The following is a 20,078-nucleotide window of genomic DNA, read 5'->3' as shown; positions in this document are numbered from 1 at the left end:
CTTTGTTGCTTTCAGTTGTTACTAATTTAAGGCTGGTCCACATCCACCACAAACAACTACTATCCACACACAAAGGCTTTGACCATTCCTAACCTATCTACTCAGAAGGAAAGAAGTAGTGGATGCTCAGTATCTGCTTACCCCTGTGCACCTGAACTAAAGAGCCATGAAGGTTCTGTACAGAGATTGGGGGATGTGTTTGTTGTGTGTTCTTACTCCACAAATATTGTGCTTGCACAAGGAGCTCTTCAGCTATCTAAAAACCAAAGGGGTTTCATACAGGAAATGGGAGGAAGGGCTCATCACCGAGGAAGTATACGTGGGAATAGCAGGAGACAAAATTAGGAAAGCCAAGGCCAAGAATGAGTTACAGCTGCAAAGGAATGTTAGAGACCACAAGAAGGGGTTCTTCAAATATGTCAGGCAAAAAAGAAATATCAGGGACAGTGTGGGTCCACTGCTCAATGGAGAAGGTGGCATGGTAATGGAAGATGATAGGAAAGCAGAGCTGTTCAAGTTCTACTTTGCTTCATTCTTCTCACAAAAAATAACGTGACTGGATGACCAGCATAGTTTCCATAGACAATAAAGGGGAAGGGAGGCAGATCAGGATAAGTAAAGAACACGTTAGAGATCTTCTCACCAATTTGACCATCAGTGGGGCCTGATGCTATTCATCCTTGGATGCTGAGGGAATTAACTGACAAAATCTCAGAGCCACTGGCAATAATATTTGCAAACTCATGGGTGACAGGAGATGTCCCAGAAGACTAGAGAAGGACTAATATAGTTGCCATCTTTAAAAAGGGATAAAAGGAAGAGCCAGGGAACTATAGACCAGATACCCTGAACTCGATACCTGGGAAGCTACTAGAGAAATGTATAAAACATTCAATTTGCAAATACTTGGAGGATTAAGAGATAATCCCTAGCAGCCAGTATGGATTTACTAAGAACAAATCATGACAAACCAGCTTGATTTTCCTCTTTGACAGGGTAACTAGTTCAGTGGATATGGGAATGCGGTGAACATAATATGCATGGACTTCAGCAAGGCTTTTGACACAATCCCACATGACATACTGTTAAGTAAGCTGGAAAAATGCTTGCTCAGCAGAACTACCTTTTAAGTGGACACATAATTGGTTAAACAAGCTCAAAAAAAAGTAATGATTAATGGAAGGATGTCAGTAGAGGGAGACAGGGTGGTCTCCCTCCAAACCAGAGGGTAAAAAGCCACTCTCTCAGCCTGAGAGGGCGGAGCCAGGCCAAGCTTACTCCAACCCCTGGAAGGGGAGGGGTGAAACAGGAAGTACAAAAGGCAGGGCCCTTAGCCCAGTCAGGGCAGCACCAGGGAGGGAGACAAACACAGACTGCTGGCTGTTCCCTGCAGACCCTGCTGCTGAACCAGGGGATGCTGGATAGCCATCTGACCTTGAGAAAGGACTCAGGCTACCAGGACTGCCAACCGCAGAGTACCCCAAGGGACTGAAGGAGCCAGGCAGTGCCCCAAGCCAGAGTGAGCTGGTGGCTGAATATCCCGACGAGTTGGAGGAACCAGAGGGACCCATCGAGAGACCGGGTAGGAAGTAGCCCAGGGGCAGAACTGGACAGTGCCGTAAGTCAGTATTTGGTCATAGTGTTGCGGACAGATTCCCCACTGACCCAGTGGCAGGACCCTCTCCTCTCACCACTGTCAGGGCCTTGGGCTGGAATGCAGTGCAGTCAGATGGACCTGCATTCCCCTACCCCTGCCACCCCACCTTAGGTGTCAGAACCCCGATAAAGAGCTCTGAGCCTTGCTGGCACTCCCCTGCCTGAGGGGCATGCCACAGCCTCTTGCTGGCGCTCCCGGGTTTGAGGGGTGTGTCACAAACTCTGGCTGGTACTCCTGGGTTGCATCAATTATGATGGCATATCTCCCTCTGCTAATTCCCCATCAATGGAGAGGTGTGACCAAGGCCTTTCGGTGAGGCAGTAGCTCCTCACTGCCCCCCAGTGGCTCTGCGGATGAACTGAGACCTTGCTACAGTCAGATTGGAGGGAGGTCTCAAGTGGAGTTCCATGGGGATCTGTTCTGTGCCCAGTGTTGTTTAAGATCTTTATTAATGACTTGGATATAGGAATAGAGATCAGACTGTTCAGATTTGCAGATGCCACAAAACTAGGGAGGATTGCCAACACTTTGAGGATAGAGCTAAGATTCAAAGGGATCTTGATAAATTGGAGAACTGGGCTATAGCCAACAAAATGAAATTCAACAAAGACAAATGTAAAGTGCTACACTTTGGGAAGAAAAACCAAATGCATAAATACAGAATGGGGGATAACTGGCTTGGCAACAGCAGTGCTGAGAATGATCTGGGAATTGTGGTGGATCACAATCTCAACATGAGTCAGCAATGCAATGCTATTACAAACAAAGCAAATGTAAATTTAGTTGCATTAACAGAGGCATAGAATGAAAATCACAGGAGGTGATAGAACTGCTTTACTCAGAGCTGGTTAGACCTCAGCTGGATTGTGTCCAATTTTTGTCACCACTGTATAGAAAGTAGGATGAGACTCTGGAAAGAATCCAGAGACAAGTAACAAAGAGGTCAAAGGGATTGAATACAAGCCGTACGATCAAAAGCTAAAGGAACTGTTGGGTTTTGGGTTTTTTTTTGAAAAGAGGAGATTAAGGGAGGGGGGAGGATATGATAGCAGTCTTCAAATACTTGAAAGGCTGCCATAAAAAAGATGGAGAAAAGTTGCTCTCTTGCCACAGAGGCAGGGCAAGAGGTAATGGGTTCAAACTACAGCACAGAAGATTTAGATGACATCTCAGGAAAAACTTCCTAACTGTATTAACAGTAGGACAATTGCATAGACTGCCTAGGGATGCTGTGGACATTCCTTCACTCGAGGATTTCCGAGGGAGGCTGGATAGCCATCTGTCTTGGATGATTTAGATAGAACAAATCCTGTATCTTGGCAGCAGATTAGAGTAGATGACCTTCTAACCCTATTGTTCTATAATTCTATGATTCTATGACTAACCCTCCCTGGTTATTATAGGGTTCACCCACCCCATCAAAAAAAAAAACACGACTTAGATTTAGGTTATGATTTTATGTTGGATCAATAAGAGAAAAAAGGTCTCATTCAATTAACAACTGTGGGCTAAATACTATGTTCGGTTCCTACTAAGTCAAAACTCCATGTGAAGCCACTACGGAGCTATATTTGGTAAGTGTCTTTCCTATATATTTTCAAACTTTCCTGAAGAGAAACAGTCATTTGATCAAGGAAATGTCTAAAGATCAGAAACTGACTGAGTTATCCATTGTCAAAGGTGATCAAATATTAATCTCTGGCAAAGGTAGGAGGCTTGGATATTAACCTATAATCTCTGATCTATCCGGTACTATCAGTCCAATATTACACAATACTGTGTTGTTTTTGAAAAGAGGGAAGGTGAAGAACTGTGTCTCCAAGAAAATGTATAGCACAAGGGGAATTTAGGTAGACATAATGCAAGTACTACAGTTGGAAAATATTATTATAACAAGGACATAACATGTGGCTTGCAAAGAAATGCCACATCAATAATCTTTATTGATAACAGGTTGTTAAAATCTTGCTAAAATGTCTCCTCTGAATTACGGTACTTGCACCAAAATGCTCCCTTACACCATTCTGGGACTCTGGCTTAATGTTACCTCAGAGGGAAGAATGCAAATACAGAGTCAGCACTACTACTTCCTGCAGTATCTGGATTTTCCTTGGAAGTCTGTTTTTCAGGTACTGATCAGGCCTCACATGCCACAGTAACGGATGCCCTAAAAGAACATCACACAATACTGATAGTAAGCCTGAACTTAGTTAATTTATGAGAGCCCAACAAAATTCTATTGCAAGCCAGTTTGGCTAGAGGCTTGCTTTTTCTGTCTTCCCTCTCTGAAAATGTTATTCCATTGCACTAGGCAGCCTGCTGCTTCTCTGGTGTTTGCTATTCTGTTATGCTCTGCCAATAATCCTTGCCATGTATGTGCATGTGCATAAGAGTCATAGTCAAAAAGAATTTACCACAGGGCATCTTATATTATTGTTAAATCCTTTTGTACCCAGAGTATCCAGATGTAACTCAGTTTTATTCCAGTCCTCATATAATGCAGTGCCAGTGTGCCAATGCTTGAAGAAAGAAATCCTAATGACTTGGCTCACCAGCAACCCTTCCCCATGTGCTGCTTTTTTTTTTCTGTTGAGGAATTTTGCTTAATGCTGTTTAAATAGCTGCTTGCTTTATAGAGTGCAATATGCTGAGGAAGATTCTTTGTAGTATTGAAATATTCATGGTTTTGATCCAATGCAAGCACTCCCTTGTGTCTCCTTTGGTTTTACAGGCACTAAATAAAAAGTAGCTTGTGTATCAGCAGTATTGGGACCTTTAAAAGAAAAACTGTAAAGTAAGCTTCCTGGAGAGGTTCTGTTCACTGAAATTATTCTAGCCAACATCTAGATCAGTAACGGATACATACCATTTCTCTATGTCAGTGGCTTTCAGTCTTTCTAGACTATTTTACCCCTTTCAGGAATCTGATTTGTCTTGCATACCCTCCAGTTACACCTCGCTTAAAAACTACTTGCTTACAAAATCAGGCATAAAAATACAAAAGTGTCACAGCACAATAATAATCCAAAATAACTTACTTGCTCATTTCCCCCAGATAATTATAAAATAAATCAAATGGAATACAAATATTGTACTTACATTTCAATGTATAGTATAGAGCAGTATAAACAAGTCATTGTCTGTACAACATGTTAGTTTGTACTGACTTTGTTAGTGTTTTTATGTAGCCTGTTTTAAAACTAGGCAAACATCTAGATGAGCTGATGTACCCCCAGAAGATCACTGCGTACCCCCAGAGGTATGCGTACCCCAGTTGTGAACCACTGCTCTATGTAACCTCAGCATCACACAGAGCAGAAAAGCAAACATGTAGTACACGAAGACAATGTCTGTCACATATGTCACACACACGAGCACTCAGATTCCACAGGGATGGGTGGCCCTGTAAAAACCTAGGTAAGTGTATAGTTTGTGAATACCTGTAAAATTATTAGGTTATTAAAACATACTTTACTGCATGTAACATGATGATAAGATGGAGGTCCTTTGTGAGAAGAGAAACGCAACAGAAGCAACATTCAGCCACAAAAAAAAATTACCTCTCTTCACCAAAAATGAAAATAAAGGCTAAAAATTTCTGTTATGCATCCAAATTCATATTCTGTCTTGAAACAACAACATTATTATTTTATTATCGGATGCAAGTTGCATTATATGGAATCACACACTTCTCTTACAGATAAATCTGGCAGCTGGAATTGCCACCCTCTGATCGAACCTGTTCAGTGCAAACACAAAGAAAGAACAAAACATAATTTTTACTTGTGGATAACTTAGCTTTTAAGACATCAGAAGATTTAAGCTCAAGGTGCTGCTTTGTTGAAGAACACATCTTAGACTTCATTATGACTTCACATCATTATCAATCAGGAGTAGCTCCTTGGAAATCAATTGAGTTACCCACCATATAAAACTAGTGTTCATTAGATCAAAATCAGGCCTTTTATTCAAGTAGGATAAAATCATGTTTCTAGCAGCCAGCCAGTGGCTAGACTGTGGCTTTGCAATATACCCCAAGAGCAAACCAAGAACTATATTGTGACTGAAAACATGATTCCAGGGTTTCCTTTAGAGGGAGTAGCCCGGAAGTGGTGTAGATTACCTCCCCTTCCATTCCAGCTCAGCTGTCAGTGAGACATGGAGTCAAGGCTTCAACTGGTCCTTACCCTCTCCTGCCAACTTCCCTATTAAGCAATGAATCTGGGGTCTGCATTACTCACTTGTTTGTTTCCAGTTGTAATTTAATGCATTGTTTTTTTTCCCTATACACGTCTAAATGGCTTCGGACCTACCTACCTGACGGACCACATCTCATGGCCTACTGCTCCTACTAATATCAGTGGGCATAGTGAAGCCAGAGCCCTTTCAAGAGAGCAAGCTGTTTATTTACATTTATAGAATAACCAAAGGACTATATGAGCATTTTAGATAACTCCCCAAAACATTTAAAAATACTGAATGCATCCGATGAAGTGAGCTGTAGCTCACAAAAGCTTATGCTCAAATAAATTTGTTAGTCTCTAAGGTGCCACAAGTACTCCTTTTCTTTTTGCGAATACAGACTAACACAGCTGCTACTCTGAAACCTTTAAAAATCAGCCACACTATCAGAGGCTCGTTCACCTGCACATCCACCAATGTGATCTATGCCATCATGTGCCAGCAATGCCCCTCTGCCATGTACATTGGTCAAACTGGACAGTCTCTACGTAAAAGAATAAATGGACACAAATCAGATGTCAAGAATTATAACATTCATAAACCAGTCGGAGAACACTTCAATCTCTCTGGTCACGCAATCACAGACATGAAGGTCGCTATCTTAAAACAAAAAAACTTCAAATCCAGACTCCAGCGAGAAACTGCTGAATTGGAATTCATTTGCAAATTGGATACTATTAATTTAGGCTTAAATAGAGACTGGGAGTGGCTAAGTCATTATGCAAGGTAGCCTGTTTCCTCTTGTTTTTTCCTACCCCCCCCCCCCAGATGTTCTGGTTTAACTTGGATTTAAACCTGGAGAATGGTCAGTTTAGATGAGCTATTACCAGCAGGAGAGTGAGTTTGTGTGTGTATGGGGGTGGGGGGGATGTGAGAAAACCTTGATCTATGCAGGAAATAGCCCGACTTGATTATGTAAAGAGTTGTCACTTTGGATGGGCTAGCACCAGCAGGAGAGTGAATTTGTGTGGGGGGGTGGAGGGTGAGAAAACCTGGATTTGTGCTGGAAATGGCCCACCTGTTGATCACTTTAGATAAGCTATTACCAGCAGGACAGTGGGGTGGGAGGAGGTATTGTTTCATGATTTCTGTGTGTATATAAAGTCTGCTGCAGTTTCCACGGTAAACATCTGATGAAGTGAGCTGTAGCTCACGAAAGCTCATGCTCAAATAAATTGGTTAGTCTCTAAGGTGCCACAAGTCCTCCTTTTCTTTTTGCGAATACAGACTAACACGGCTGTTCCTCTGAAACCTTTAAAAATACAGTGACTCCAAAAAGACACAGTGATCCTGTAGCTTGACATAATACAATAACACTAAATAACCAATGAACAAACCAAGCTTCTCACTTTGCCTCCTAAATAAATGTGCCCAGAAAGCCAGCAGATTTGAGCTATTTTGGATCCTGGAGTCCATTGCAAATGAAAGGGGCCCTCTAAGAAAATGCCTTGCCAGCATCCCTGTTGCATTTATATCTGGGGGAATCCAGCCTGAGAACCTCTTCACATCTCAACTGTAAGGCATAGCAGGAGAGGCAGTCATTCAGGTAGGAAGCCCCTGGCTATTTAACTACCATCAGAAAGTTATGTGTCAGAGTATTGTTAGGGCTTTTCCCTTCACCCCTCCCTTGGTTCGTGTCATGCAGACAGAAAGCAGACCATAGTCCAAAGTGCAGACAATGCAATGTTTATTGGGGTTAATCAAGCAAGCCTCTCCATTGCTCTGTATGCCGCAGAGCTTTCCTGTGTCCCTGTTTTCCTTCCTCCTTCTTAGCAGACATAATTATACCTGCAGTGCACGCCCTTGGTCCCACCCGTTACAATTTATGGTCATGTTCCATTTTGTAGGGTGCTGGGTCTGGGGGCTTCAGTGCCACCTCTTTTGTGTCCCATAGAAGGGGTAAGGAGTGAGGTTGTGCTTTGGTCAGGGACAGGCATTTCTTTGGCTTTTAATGTTTCTTATACCTTCCCCATCCCCTTTGCCCCTCCCAACTGGTTGTTATCTAACTCAGGAGAGGAGTTGAGGAAGGACTGTCCTTCAAGTTTACACTCATATATTAAATTCCCACTCTACCCAGCAACACTTTAGCTCTATCTCTTATCTCTTTTCACCCCATCTGCTTGTGAGCAGATGTAACACACAGTGTCTTTGTCCTTTGTTCACACATATTAGTAAGAGTATAAAAATATCAAAAGTCAAATGGGCAAACAAGACCCAAAATTCTATCTCAGGCAAATATACAGGCCTGAATACTACATTATCATAACTAACAGATTTATCTGAGCATAAGCTTTTGTGGGTAAAAAACCCACTTCTTCAGATGCCTCTGAAAAGCTTATGCTCAAATAAATCTGTTAGTCTTTAAGGTTCCACTGGACTCATTGTTTTTGTGGGTACAGACTAGCATGGCTACACCTTGATACTTATTATCATAACTAACACTCCTAACAGGTATGTCTACACTGCATTAAAAACCTGAGGAAGGCCCATGCCACCTGATTCTGACTCAGGGGACTTGGGCTGCAGGACTGTTTAATTGTGATGTAGACATTCAGGCTCAGGCTGGAGCTTGGGCTCTAGTACATTGCAAGGCGGGAGGGTCCCAAATCTTGGTCTGTAGCCCAAGCCAGAACATCTAAATGACTATTGAACAGTTACTTAACCCAAGCTCTGCAAGATGAAGTCAGTTAGCACTGGCCAGCCATGGGTATCTAATAGCCGTGTAGACATACCCCGAGAGGCCTTCAACATTGAGATCTCCTTCCCTGCCTGTTCTGAAACACGCACTTTCAATGTATACTACAAGGCTGAGAGCGAGGGTCATGATAGAGGGGGTTGCTTGTGATTAGGGAGGAGTGTTGTCAGCTTGATCTTTAGTGTGGTTGTTTATTTTTAGGCTAAATTCTGACCTGATTTTTGTTCATTGAATTTTTAAATGTTGGCAGTAGGAACTTATGCAAGGCTCATTGAAGTCAAAGGGAAGTCTCCTATGGACTTCCACAGGTTCTGGATCAGAACTCCAGAGTCTAAGATTATAGGCTCATTTTAGGTGCATGCTGACATTAATTGAAATAAACGAAATAAATAAAAGCCCACACCCCCTCCAAACAGTCACTAAGGATCTTATCTTTTTTCCTTGACTTGTAAGATCAATATGGTTTATTTATCTCTAAGTTTAGGTATGGTATTATACTTACTGATGTGTGAAGTTCCAAGCTTCAAACCAATGTCTTCAAACCAATGGCAGGTTTATATATCATTTATACTGGCTTCTCCTTTCCTCTTTTTCATTGCTGTTGAACATGAAATGAAACATTTAAATTTGAAAAATTAAAAGAGCTCATCATGCATTACTCTGCTGTTCTCTGACCTCAACTGAATTAAAACCTGGTCTGCAATGCAGGAACAATTAGAAATCAGTACATCTCCACAAATTTGACAAAGAAAATCATCCCTGCACCAGCACCATGGCAAGGACTGAGGGGAGGTGGCTTGTGACTCCCTCATACCAGGTTTGACAGGGTCATGCCTCCCCTGGCCGGCTCTGCTCCACCTTGGAATGCCCTCAACACTCCCCTTGTACCACAGGCTGGTATGGGGAGTGCACAGAGTTAGCAAAGAACCCCACTTTTGCCAAAAGTATTCACCACAAGGAACTAATGCCTGCTGTACTGCCCCTTTTAGCTAATGTAACTCACATAAAGCTGCTGAAGACAGTGACAAATTGGGGCCAGAGGAGACCTAATTTTTCAGCCTAGATGCCTACACTGGGTATCACATCTCAAGTTCACATATATGCTCCCAAATACAAAACTTAAGAACCAAATTTAATGCACATGTTTGAAGATCAAGCTCTGCATCTACTGAACTCTCACTTTCCTGACATTTCACTGATTTTCTACAAATCACCTGCTTGATGTAGTCAAGGGAATAAAACAACAAAGATGTGTGACCTAAAGGCCTTTTGTACCCTGAGGCAATTCACCTGGTAATATCTCTGCAGTAATTAAGAAAAAATTGCTGTGATGTGCAGAGATACCCTTTCCTCTGATGTCATAGGGAAATCCTACAATGAGACATCCTTGGACCTGAACTAGATTGGTGCCCCTTAAGACACTTTTCGGTATTGAGACATGTCGATAATATTTATCCTAATGCCCTTAGAGGTTTTTAGAAAGGTATGCCTTTAGAGCTCAGCCAGAATGATCCCTTGAATTCCTTTTTTAAGACAAACTGCGATTCTTTCAAAATCCTAGATACTAAAGTTTGATGCACTTAGCCCTGGTCTACACTGGGAGTTGAGGTCAAATTTAGCATAATTAAATACATTTAACCCTGCACCCGTCCACATGACAAAGCCCTTTTTTTGGACTTAAAGGGCTCTTAAAATCGATTTCTTTACTCCACCCCCGACAAGGGGATTAGTGCTGAAATTGGCCTTGCCGGGTTGAATTTGCAGTAGTGTGGATGCAAATCGATGATGTTGGCCTCCAGGAGCTATCCCAGAGTGCTCCATTGTGACCGCTCTGGAGAGCACTCTCAACTCAGATGTACTGGCCAGATAGACAGGAAAAGACCCGCAAACTTTTGAATCTCATTTCCTGTTTGGTAAGCGTGGCAAGCTGCAGGGGAGTGCAGAGCTCATCAGCAGAGGTGACCATGCAGAGCTCATCAGCAGAGGTGATCATGATGGAGTCCCAGAATCGCAAAAGTGCTCCAGCATGGACCGAACGGCAGGTACGGGATCTGATTGCTGTATGGGGAGAGGAATCCATGCTATAAGAACTCTGTTCCAGTTTTCAAAATGCCAGAACATTTGTCAAAATCTCCCAGGGCATGAAGGACAGAGGCCATATCAGGGACCTGAAGCAGTGATGCGTGAAACTTAAGGAGCTGAGGCAAGCCTACCAGAAAACCAGAGAGGCAAACGGCTGCTCCGGGTCAGAGCCCCAAACATGCCGCTTCTATGATGAACTGCATGCCATTCTAGGGGGTTCAGCTACCACTACTCCAACCATGTGCTTTGACTCCATCAATGGAGATGGAAGCAACATGGAAGCAGGTTTTGGGGATGAGGAAGATGATGAGGAGTAGGTTGTAGATAGCTCACAGCAAGCAAGCGGAGAAACCGGTTTTCCCGACAGCCAGGAACTGTTTATCACCCTGGACCTGACCCAGTGCCCCCCAGATCCACCCAAGGCTGCCTCCCAGACCCGCCAGGCAGAAAAGGGACCTCCAGTGAGTGTACCTTTGTAAATAATATCCATGGTTTAAAAGCAAGTGTGTTTAATGATTCATTTGCCCTGGCATTCGGGGCCAGTACAGCTACTGGAAAAGTCTGTTAACGTGTCTGGGGATGGAGCCGAAATCCTCCAGGGACATCTCCATAAAGCTCTCCTGGATGTATTCCCAAAGCCTTTGCAAAAGGTTTCTGGGGAGGGCAGTCTTATTCCGTCCACCATGGTAGGACACTTTACCATGCCAGGCCAGTAGCACGTAGTCTGGAATCGTTGCAGAACAAAGCATTGCAGCATATGTTTGCTGGTGTTCAAACAACATCCATTCTTTATCTCTCTGTATTATCCTCAGGAAAGTGATATCATTCATGGTCGCCTGGTTGAAATAGGGTGGTTTTAGTAAGTGGACATTCAGAGGTGGCCATTCCTGCTGGGCTGTTTGCCTGTGGCTGAACAGAAATGTTCCCCGCTGTTAGCCACATGGTGGGGGGAAGGGGGGAGGGGTTAGCCACGCGGTGGGGGGAGGCAAAATGCAACCTTGTAACGAAAGCCCATGAGCTATGTATATAATGTTAACAGCAAGGTTTACCGTGAAAGAGTATACCCATTGTTCTATAAAATGTGTCTTTTTAAAGACCACTGTCCTTTTTTTTTCCTCCACCAGCTGCATGTGTTTCAAGGATTATAGGATATTCTCCTTCCCAGAGGCTAGCAAAGATTAGAAGGTGAAAAAAACGCACTCACAATGAAATGTTCTCTGACCTCATGCTGTCCTCCCACGCTGACAGAGCACAGACGAATGCGTGGAGGCAGACAATGTCAGAGTGCAGGAAAGCACAAAATGAACGCGAGGAGAGGTGGCGGGCTGAAGAGAGTAAGTGGCAGGCCGAAGATGATAGGTGGCGGCAGCGTGATGAGAGGAGGCAGGATTTTATGATGAGGCTGCTGGAGGATCAAACTAATATGCTCCAGCATATGGTTGAGCTGCAGGAAAGGCAGCTGGAACACAGACCGCCGCTACAGCCTCTGTGTAATCAACCACCTTCCTCCCCAAGTTCCATAGCCTCCTCACCCAGATGCCCAAGAATGCGGTGGGAGGGCCTCCGGCCACCCAGCCACTCCACACCAGAGGATTGTCCAAGCAACAGAAGGCTGGCATTCAATAAGTTTTAAAGTTTTAAAGTGCTCTGTGGCCTTGTCCTTCACTTCTCCACCACCCCACCCAGTGCTTCCCTCCTCCACGTCCCTTGTGATCCACCAGTGCTTGCAGCACCATTGAAAAGTACCCCTTTCAGTTTATGTACTGGCTGCCTTGGTGGTCCGATCCCAAGATAGGGAAATGCATTCCATCTGTCACCCCACCACAGTTAGGGAAACCCATTGCAGCAAAGCCATCCACTGTGACCTGCACATTTCCCACAGTTACTACCCTTGATAGCAGCAGGTCAGTGATCGTGTTGGCTACTTGGATCACAGCAGCTCCAAAGTAGATTTTCCCACTCCAAATTGATTCCCGACTGACAGGTAGCTGTCTGGAGTGGCAAGTTTCCACAGGGCTATTGCCACTCGCTTCTCAACCGTGAGGGCTGCTCTCATCTTGGTATTCTGGTGCTTCAGGGCAGGGGAAAGCAAGTCACAAAGTTCCATGCAAGTGCCCTTACGCATGTGAAAGTTTTGCAGCCACTGGGAATCATCCCAGACCTGCAACACTATGCGGTCCCACCAGTCTGTGCTGGTTTCCCAGGCCCAGAATCGGCATTCCATGGCATGAACCTGCCCCATTAGCATCATGATGCCCACATTGCCAGGGCACGTGCTTTGAGAGAAGTCTTTGTCCATGTCCTCATCATTCTCGTCACCGTGCTGACATCGCCTACTCTCCCGGTTTCGCTTTGGCAGGTTCCGGTGCTGGATAATGCGTGTGGTGTTTAATGTGCTCCTAATTGCCAAAGTGATCTGAGCGGGCTCCATGCTTGCCGTGGTATGGCATATGCACGGAAAAAAGGTGTGGAACAATTATCTGCCATTGCTCTGATGGAGGGAGGGATGACTGACGACATGGCTTACAGAGTTGGCTCACAGGGAATTAAAATCAACAAAGGGGGTGGCTTTACATCAAGGAGAAACAAAAACATCTGTTATACAGAATGGCCCCCTCAAGGATTGAACTCAAAACCCTGGGTTTAGCAGGCCAATGCTCAACCCACTGAGCTATCCCTCCCCCTGGTATTCTAGGCAGCACTGACTCTCCATTAAACTTTTCAATGTGCCCCTGATAGACCTCACCAAAATGATTGTCAGCTGTTGCTTTCACAGAGGGAGAAAGGGAGGGCCTGACGACATGTACCCAAAACCACCCTCAACAATGTTTTTGCCCCATTAGGCATTGGGATCTCAATCTAGAATTCCAATTGGTGGCAGAGACTGCGGGAACTGAGAGATAGCTACCCGCAGTGCAATGCTCTGGAAGTTGACGCTAGCTTCAGTACTGTGGAAGCACTCCGCCGACTTAATGCACTTAATGTGCTTGGAGTATTTTGTGTGGGGACACACACAATCAACTATATAAAAACTATTTCTAAAAAAACGACTTCTATAAATTCAACCTAATTTTATAGTGTAGGCATACCCTTAGAGATTTTTAAGGAGATAGTGACCCCAGTCCTGACATGTCTATTTGCCTATAATTGTAGTTTGACAAATTGCCCCTGAGAATATTCCATGCGGGTCTTTTGCCATGTCTATTAATTGTAGGAATGTGGGGTGTTTTCTGTCATTTCTCAAGTAGCTATTTATTTTGTTTATAGAATCTCTTATACCTCATGTTTGCTGCCACAGTCTTGCTGCAAGCCCCCTCCTCTCATGGACAGGGCTCAGACAAAATAGCAATAAGCCTAGAACTGTGTACAACATAGGTGTAGCTGATAAAACAGGGCAAAGTTCATGTACTGTTAAAGCTACTGAGGACTGGAAGTACATGACTAGAACTGTAATGAGTTCAGTGGAGTAGTGCAACAAGGGTCAGATCATCCATGGGATCAGAAACCATTGCCGGGGTAGTGGTATGCTAGGGAAAGGAAGGTTGGGGGATGAATATTGTTCCTTCCCAAGCCTCACAAAAAATGGATGACAGAATGTTAAAGCAGCCTGAGGAAGACAAACCCATTCCTCAGTAAAGGGTAATTAACAGGGCAACAGCTATTGGAAGCCCTAATAACATGGTTCCTGTGAAGCCACAGTGTTGGCAGCTGTGGATAGAAGGTGGACCATGAGTCGCTGGATAGTCTTGTCTTACCGCACACCCCATAGAGTCGATGAAGTTATGGGGAAAACCCCTGGACAACTGCAAGAGGAAATTCTCATAGAAACTTCTGCCCAGTACAACACCTCTCACAGATACTTCTCGAAGAGATGGTAACCCCGGCCGGGTCTGAATTTGACCCAATACCCTGAACTTACATACTAGAAGGTAAGTTAAAGAAACTAATTTTCAAGTATTTTGTTCACATTTGTATTTATTCATCAGTTTCAAATCTTTGGGCTCTTATTCTTATAACATTGTTATACAACTCAATGCCCCGGAGTGCCCCCTCAAAACACAATGACACACTGCAGCCTCTTTCACTCAATTCCCACTTGTCTTCCACAACTATGCCCATCCTCCAATGCTTTCCAGGTTACTTTGGTGACACAGCTCTCCAGCTAAGTCACATTTAGTCCCACTTCTGGGACTATGAAGCTCTTACACTTTCACAAATTTCACTAGAAAATACTCTTTTTCCACAAGAGCCACAAATGGAATTTTATGCATATCTTGAAGTAGCTGGTTAAAGCATTTCAATGAATCTCTGACTTGCATCCTATAAACCAGTGGTTCTTATCCTTTCCAGACTATTGTACCCCTTGCAGGATTCTAATTTGTCTTGCATACCCCCAAGTTTCACCTCACTTAAAAACTACTTGCTTACAAAATCAGACATAAAAAATACAAATGTCACAGCACACTATTACTGAAAAATTGCTTGTGTTCTCATTTTACCATATAATTATAAAATAAACCAATTGGAATACAAATATTGTACTTACATACAGTGTATAGCGGTGGTTCTCAAAGCCCGTCCGCCGCTTGTTCAAGGAAAGCCCCTAGCACGCCGGACCAGTTTGTTTACCTGCCATGTCCGCAAGTTCAGCCGATCATGGCTCTCACTGGCAGCGGTTCGCCTCTCCAGACCAATGGGGGCTGCAGGAAGCAGCGTGGGCCAAGGGATGTGCTGGCCACCCTTCCCACAGCCCCCATTGGCCTGGAGCGGCAAACAGCGGCCAGTGGGATCCGCGATCAGCCGAACCTGCAGATGTGGCAGGTAAACAAACTGGTCCAGCGCGCCAGGGGCTTTTCCTGAACAAACGGCGGACCAGCTTTGAGAACCACTGGTGTATAGTATATAGAGCAGTATAAACAAGTCATTGTCTGTATGAAATTTTAGTTTGTACTGACTTCACTAGTGCTTTTCACGTAGACTGTTGTAAAACTAGGCAAATATCTAGATGAGTTGATGTAGCCCCTGGAAGACCTCTGAATACTCCCAGGCCCCAGGGATACATGTACCCCTGGTTGAGAACCACAACTCTAAACTCCTTTTATAAGTTTTAAAATTACACATGCTATTTTCACTTTTTCTGGCTTTCAGGCTATTTTTGGTGCTTCTTCACAGCTTCTTAAATGGAAAAGCAGCACCATAACATTGTAAATGTCTCCCTGGTGCCTTGCTTATTTGTAATCACATCTAATTGCAACTTGCCTTTTTTATAGCCCCATATTAATACCTGTATGCAAGCTATCTTGTTCACATTAAAATTGATCATTTGTGGTGTGTCTGCAAGATGCAATGTATAAAAGACTACAGGGTACAATAAATGTGTCAGCTGATGTGACTACTAAAATTTTCATTCGTTACTTACGAGCAATGAAGCCCACATATATCTTGAGAAACAAAGTGGATTTAGAGATGAATGGATCAGCTGACCCTCTTTCCACTAAATAAACCCAAATCTTCCTTTAATGCTTAGACTTCCTTTATTTTTCTCTAGTTGTGCAAAAAAGACGACATCTGTGCCTTGCAATGTTATCAATTCATATGTATTTAATGTGTTATTTCATTCTGAATTATAGTTATACAGACAGTGGACCAATTTTGGGGATTTAGGATCTAAGGTGCATAAGGTCCTGAACCTGCAAATACTTATGCACATGCTTGACTTTATTTCTGTGAGTAGTCCATTGACATCAAAGTGATAACTCAGAATAGCAAAGTTAAGCAAGTGTGTATGTGTTTGCAGGATGATGGCCCAAGGCATTTTTGAAAATGGGAACTAGGTTGTCATGCTGTCCAGAGTGGCCCACAACTGTGAGTGCCAAACTCACGGCAGACTGTCAAGAAACAGGGCATGAAATTCCAAACTGGTTTTCTGTTCTATATGTAGATTTCACCCACCAAATAACAAGTGTGAACTCCTCAGGCACTATAACAGCCTTAATAAGAGCCACAGACAGTCTTCTTCTGTACGCTGATCTATCTTGCCATCCCCGCAAGCCTGCCTCTATGATAGATGGTCCCTTAAAATCCCTAAAATCCCAACAATATTCAGGTTACTGAAAGTCCCAAAGGACCAGTCACTTACACCAGGTCAGTTTCACTCAGATCTCAAACCAAAGACAACAAAACTAATTAAAGGAACTAGGAAAAAGAAAGGAGAGAGTTATTCACAGCGTTTAAGCAGGTAAACATACATATACACAAATGAGGTATAAACTTAAATTCAAAAGGTAACAGAAGCTTCTATAATAAATAAGCATTTATGCCCTTTAGAGCTAACCCAAGCCAAGCAGCTTGTGGATCTCTTGCTTATGGTTAGAACTCTTTGTTCCTGAGAGCCTAGACTGCATAAAGATAACTATTTCTCTTTAACAGGTATTTTTATTCCCTTCTCCCAGTGTTCAAGCTGTGAGGGAACAAAGACTTGTGCAAGTACCATCTTGAGGAATGTGGGGGAAGCAATCAACAAAGTCTTTTTTCCCACAATGGGATGTTTGATGTCTGTAGACCCTCTTTTGTTGGGAAGGAGATAACACCTCTTGTGGTAAACTAACATTTCACACTCTTCTTCCCTAACTAGGTCGGGGGTTAACAGTCTTAGCAAACATTTGTATAGTTGCAGAGCAAACATTTAAATATTACCTTATAACATGGGATACAGATATATAGGTAGGTTTAATACATGAAGCATCCTATAAGCATTCTATAAAGTTTTTTTTTCAGTCTGAGCACTCAAAAATATGTAAATGCCACTTCCAGTCTGATATGAGTCAATGTTTCCTTTGTTTTCTTGTTGGATCTTGCACAGATCAATGTAGCATGGAATAGAGAATTTATATCTATGGGCCTTATGATGCTCTCTGTGGTAAGTTGCAAAGCAAGAATCAGAGTGAAAATGAGCAGAGCCAACACAGCATAACCCTTTACTTCTCAGAGCCTGCAGACAACAAATGACAAAATTGTGTTGTTGGGGCTCCATTGGGCTGGGGGCAAGGAGTGCTACTGAAATCTACAGAAGGAGGGATCAGGCAGCTATAGTTACTGTATGGCTCAAGCTTCCCTCTGGATTTGAATGAGGTCTAAGACGCAGTAGGGGCAACCAGCGATAGCACAGCTTCTATGGGTACTGCTCTGGAATGAGGAGAAGATGTGTAGCAAGTACAGCTGTCAAATGATTACATGAATGTTTAATATATATGGCATGTAAATACGTTGCAACGCCGGCTACAAAAGTGCCATGCGAACGCCTGTGCTCACTTTCAGGTGACATTGTAAATAATAAGTGGGCAGCATTATCTCCCATAAATGTAAACAAACTTGTTTGTCTTAGTGATTGGCTGAACAAGAAGTAGGACTGAGTAGACTTGCAGGCTCTAAAGTTTTACATTGTTTTGTTTTTGAGTACAGTTATGTAACAAAAAAAATCTACATTTGTAAGATGCACTTTCATGATAAAGAGATTACACGACAGTACTTCTATGAGATGAATTTAAAAGTACTATTTCTTTTGATTACAAATCTTTGCACTGTAAAAATATTATAAAAATAATAATATAAAGTGGGGACTGTCACTTTGTATTGTGTTGTAATTAAAATCGGTGTTTGAAAATGTAGAAAAAAAGCCAGTAATATTTATAATAAATTTAAATTGGCATACTATTATTGTATAATAGTGCGATTAAAACTGTGATTAATCATGATTTATTTTTTTAATTCAGTTAATTTGTTTTGAGTTAATCGCTTGAGTTAACAGCAATTAATTGACAGCCATAGTAGCAAGTAACATGGAGGAGCTCATCTTCCCTAGGGATGGGCCTGATCTGAAGGATGGTTCTATGATTTCATTAAAGACAATAGGGTTGGTAGGCTCATCTGTCAAGATTCCTCCCCGACTCTGAACTCTAGGGTATAGATGTGGGGACCTGCATGAAAACCTCCTAAGCTTACTTTCACCAGCTTAGGTTAAAACTTCCCCAAGGTACAAATTAATTTTATCCTTTGTCCCTGGATCTCCACTGCCACCACCAAACTCTAACTGGGTTTACTGGGAAATGTAGTTTGGACACGTCTTTCCCCCCAAAATCCTCCCAACCCTTGCACCCCACTTCCTGGCAAAGGTTTGGTAAAAATCCTCACCAATTTGCATAGGTGACCACAGCCCCAAACCCCTGGATCTGAGAACAATGAAAAAGCATTCAGTTTTCTTACAAGAAGACTTTTAATAGAAGTAAAGAAATCCCCTCTGTAAAATCAGGATGGTAGATACCTTACAGGGTAGTTAGATTCAAATCATAGAGAATCCCTCTAGGCAAAACCTTAAGTTACAAAAAAGACACACAGACAGGAATAGTCATTCTATTCAGCACAATTCTTTTCTCAGCCATTTAAAGAAATCATAATCTAACACATACCTAGCTAGATTACTTACTAAAGTTCTAAGACTCCATTCCTGGTCTATCTCCAGCTAAAGCAGCATACAGACAGACACAGACCCTTTGTTTCTCTCCCTCCTCCCAGCTTTTGAAAGTATCTTGTCTCCTCATTGGTCATTTTGGTCAGGTGCCAGCGAGGTTACCTTTAGCTTCTTAACCCTTTACAGGTGAGAGGATTTTTCCTCTGGCCAGGAGGGATTTTAAAGGGGTTTACCCTTCCCTTTATATTTATGACATCATCACATCACATTTGGGGTCACTAATGTCCCCTCTGGAGGGAAGAATGTAGTAGGCACTATAAGTCCTATATCATGGAGTGTTATACTCCTCCCCACAAGCTATCCTGTGTAAGAGGAGGCATATTCCTATATTTAAAAAGAGCTAGTCAATTACAAAGCTCTCTTATACTAAATCCAACATTCCTACAAGCACTGTTGAAGCAGTCACCACTTGCTGCAAGATAAAGGTAGCCTAAGAAGTACGGAAAGTGAAAATAAACAATCTCTCTCACTGGTGCCTTGGCTGGTGCAGCAGTTTTATATTTTAATTTTGGTCTCAGAAAAAAAAATGCCAACTACCTCACCATATGAGATGGGGCTAGAGTATACAACTTTCTTTGAAAGGGACTAAACAAATGTCCTAGTGCACCTAGAGCAGTGGTGCTGTTAGTGCTTTAAGGTGAAAAGGGGAGAGGGTGTCATGGTGGGAGGGCAGCAGCAGGGTGAGGAGGGAAGTGGTGAGCCAGCTGCATAGCAAGTGGTTGTGGGGGGTCTTGTGGTGGGCAGGGAAAGGGTCTGGTGGCTGCGGGGGTGAGGAGGTGAGCAGCAGGTGAGCGAGCAGCAGGCGGGCAGGGGAGGAGGTGAGCAGAGGGGGGAATCTCGGGGTTGGGGGTGTGAAGAGGTTAGTGGTGAGTCAG

The 20,078-nt window shown here is 43.1% G+C and overlaps 1 protein-coding gene across 1 annotated transcript in view; it reads left to right on the top strand.

The window, feature by feature from the left end:
* The first annotated feature begins 1,367 nt into the window (after nt 1–1,367).
* Nucleotides 1,368–20,078, top strand: part of SLITRK6 (SLIT and NTRK like family member 6) — a 117,408-nt gene continuing 98,697 nt past the window's right edge. Inside the window, exon 1 of the mRNA XM_073347610.1 lies at nt 1,368–1,618. The gene's annotated coding sequence lies outside the window, so the exon portion shown is untranslated. The remainder of the gene's footprint in view (nt 1,619–20,078) is intronic.

Source organism: Lepidochelys kempii, chromosome 1, assembly GCF_965140265.1.
Source record: "Lepidochelys kempii isolate rLepKem1 chromosome 1, rLepKem1.hap2, whole genome shotgun sequence".
NCBI classification, from domain to species: domain Eukaryota; kingdom Metazoa; phylum Chordata; order Testudines; family Cheloniidae; genus Lepidochelys; species Lepidochelys kempii.
The sequence above is the reverse complement of the archived record's forward strand: the minus strand, read 5'-3'. Positions and strand labels throughout refer to the sequence as shown.